This window comes from Herpailurus yagouaroundi, unplaced genomic scaffold (assembly GCF_014898765.1).
Source record: "Herpailurus yagouaroundi ecotype Mexico unplaced genomic scaffold, PumYag 142, whole genome shotgun sequence".
Taxonomy (NCBI): Eukaryota; Metazoa; Chordata; class Mammalia; order Carnivora; family Felidae; genus Herpailurus; species Herpailurus yagouaroundi.
Window position 1 is genome coordinate 37,953,091 of NW_024412397.1, and position 3,551 is coordinate 37,956,641.

The window sequence follows — 3,551 nt, forward strand, 5'->3', positions numbered from 1 at the left end:
CCTAGCATGGCATAGGCTCAACCAATCAGATGTGTTCTCCAGGGGCCTGAAATCTTGAGCAAGTTACCTGCAAAGTTCAAATAAGGAGGTGGAGTTCATCATCCCAGTGGAAACATCCGGACCAGATCATTCCTGTAATGCAGTTTGCAGCCCTCCCTGCAGCCTCCTACCACTCCCCCCAGCTTCTGCCTGTTTCTAACCTTGGTTCTCTAGCAGTCCTATCAGTTCTTTAAGTTTCCAATTCCTTTCTGATTAACTACTACTTGCTTACATTAGTAGAGCTAAATTCTACGCCTGTAGCTAAAGATCTCAACTGAGAAATGGACTAAGATTGGTCACTGGAGTACAGCATGAAAGTACTGTGCTAAGATTCAAGAGTGGAATGGGGACTCTGTGAGAATGAAAAAGGCAAGTCTTAGAAAGATGCTTTTCTGGAAGTACAGGGAGAAGCCAGAAGGCTAAGTTGTTAAGCAACAGGATAAAGTTTATTCCAGTGTAGGGGTGTGAAGGACTGCCCCCAGAGATCTGGTCCACCCACCATGTGAGAGGTAAGTTACATAGGAAGAAGAGAGACCAACTACTTCCCAATGAGAATTTCTGCCTGGTGAAATTCTAGGCCAAGTATTTTTATGAGGCCTCTTCTAAAGAGTTACATGATAAAAAAGCATAACCTCAGGTTCACTGGTGCCATCTGTACCAGAACAGAAAGTGGGAAGACCTTCCCTCTCTTACTCTCTCTCTCTGGTGGAAATCCTTTTTCCCTAGGTCAGCATACTCTGGCATACAGAAGGGTCAAGTCCATAAATGGAACTCTATTACAGCTCAAGAGCATTTAAGGGCAGAGAATATTCAAAGGTAGGAGAACAGTGTAAAAGTTATCCAGTGGGCTAGGTTTAGGTTTAAAGTCCTCAACAATATTTTCCAGGAATTCTATTTTTACTACCCTAGTCTAAGTCACTAAATCCAAGTCTGCTTTGACTTTACTACCTATTTCCATCTTTCTGCCCGATCTGAATCAAGCTACTGTTTTTAGCTTTCATGTTGCATCTCTGGAGAAAACAAGTTTGGCCCAGTTCAGGACTCAAATAAACTCCTGCTTAGTGACTGTGCACTTCTCTCTGCTCTGACATAAGCTACCCTACCCTAACCTCTATATCCAATGCTCAGTGTCCCAAGTTCTCCCTAAGTCCGTCCTGTTTCCCTGGTCTCCACAGACTCTTCCCTTTCCAAAATACATATTCCCTACTTTCTTCCAATTCTCAAAATGCACCCCAAACTGAACTTTTAAAAACTGCCTACTAGCAAATCACATCCAATTGGTGGGTTTCTTTCCTAGCTTAATTATCATATTCCCTCATAATATTCTAATTCACACAAAAGTTTTTGAACCAACTCTCATCTGGCCCAGAAATATCTCTGAGTTCCATTTATAAGTTTACAAAAAGAAAAAAACAAGATGGAAAAATTCCTTTTCATTGTATATCTTTTGGTACTGTAACAATATTTCACCACACAAACATGTTATTGTTTTTCTAGTAAGAAAAATTCCAATTACTTAATAATGCAATTTTTTTTTTTTACCTTACTGTTACTTTCCCAGTAGTATCTGTACGCAGAAATATGTGGACATTAAGGCACCTACCTGGGTAGCTCATAAGTTAAGCATCCGACTCTTGACTTCAGCTCAGGTCATGATCTCGCAGTTTGTGAGTTGGGGCTTGCATGTCAGCTTGGGATTCTCTCTCTCCCTGTCCCTCTGCCCCTCCCCTATTTGCACACACCTTCTCTCTCTCTCAAAATAAATAAAAACATTTAAAATTTTTAAAAAGAGATATGTGGACATTAGATGAGGAGAAGAAAGCATCTCTAAATTCATTTTTTGTTTTTGTTTGTGGAGGTTGGCAAGTGGACAAGCAGGAGCTGGTTATCACTGATTTAAGGTCTGACTGTTAAACAAACTGATGGTCTGACACTGATGAAAGTTTAGGAGAAATCTGAAGACCTTTAATAAGTGTCTGACCCCTGAGGAAGTGATGCTGCAAGTAAGTACTTTCAGGTTCCCGGTGATGGAATGACCGGGTTAGTCACTGCCACTTCTCACAAGTCTGGGAGTGGCTGGCAAATCAGAACAGAACGGGTCAGGGCCGGCAATTGAGCATCTCTGTAGGTGTGGGTCAAGTTAACCCCTGGTACACTCCACCCTGCCAGCCTAAGCAAAACAGTTCAGTCCAAATCTTTTCATATGTTATTTTAGAGTTTGAGCGGTAGCGGGAGCAGAGAGCAGACACCAGAGAGCCCTGAGCAGCCCGCCGCAGCTGGCCTAGTTACCCTCACACCCTGGGCAGAGCCACAGCTGCCGGCCAGGTCACCATCAGGACCCAGTCACCATCACCACAGCCCGCAGCCCTGCACGCACCAACCCCGGCACCACAGGCAGCGGCACAGGGAACGAGGCCTCCTATCGGCTGCACCTTGCCCGCTGGGGACAAGAAGCCCATGGCAACAGAGTCAAATGGTTCAATGGAAGAAACGGATGTGGTTTCATCAACAGGAATGACACAGAGGAAGATGTATTTGTACACCAGACTGCCATAAAGAAGAATCCCAGGAAATACCTTCGCAGTGTAGGCAGTAGGGGAGACTGGGGTCTGATGTCGTGGGAGGAGAAAGGGAGCCGAGGCAGCAAACGTGACAGGCCCCGGTGGACTTCCAGCACAGGGCAGTCAATATGCAGCGGGCCATAACCATTACAGACACTCTCCATGTGGCAGGGGCGCAATTCCCAGCAGAATTACAACAGTGGAAGTGGGAGAAAAAAAGAGGGATGGGAGAGTGCTCCGGAAGGCCGGGCCCCATAGCACTGGCCCTGGCACAGGCGGAGGTTCCCACTTCAGCACCAGCAGAGACCTCGTGGATGCAGACCACAGTCCTCGGCGCCTCCTGTGCAGGGGGAAGTGATGGAAGGTGCTGACAGGCAGGAGAACAAGGTAGACCAGTGAGACATACTAAGCACCGAGGTTACAGACAAAGATTCTGCAGGGGTCCTTGCTAAAGGCAGCCTAGAGAGGATGGCAATGAAGAAGAGAAGGAAGAGCGAGGAGATGAGACCCAAGGTCAGCAGCCAGCTCAGCTTTGGTACCGCCGCAACTTCCAATTACGGAGAAGCAGACACCCAGAAAACCCTCAACCACAAGATGGCAAAGAGACACAGCAGCCGATCCACCAGTGGAGAATTCGTCCGCTAGCAAGGCTGAGCAGGACGGGGCTGAGTAAATGCCAGCTTACCATCGCTACAAGCATCTGGTTTAGTCATCCAACAAAGAAATGAGCAAAAGATTGGAGCTGAAGACCGTAAGTGCTTGCTTTTTCCCCACTGACCAGATAAACAGATCTGCATTGTCTATGCAGCATGGGGTTTTTATTTTCACCTAAAGACATCACTTTTTGGTGATGACAAATGTGTTTAAAAAAAAAAAAAAAAAAAAGCCTGGTTTTTTTTAAAACCAAAAAAAAAAAAAAAATTTTTTCCCCCCCAAAAAACCTTAAAAAAT

The 3,551-nt window shown here is 45.5% G+C and overlaps 1 pseudogene; it reads left to right on the forward strand.

The window, feature by feature from the left end:
- The first annotated feature begins 2,033 nt into the window (after positions 1-2,033).
- LOC121032719 (Y-box-binding protein 1-like) lies at positions 2,034-3,343 on the forward strand (annotated as a pseudogene).
- The last annotated feature ends 208 nt before the right edge of the window (positions 3,344-3,551 follow it).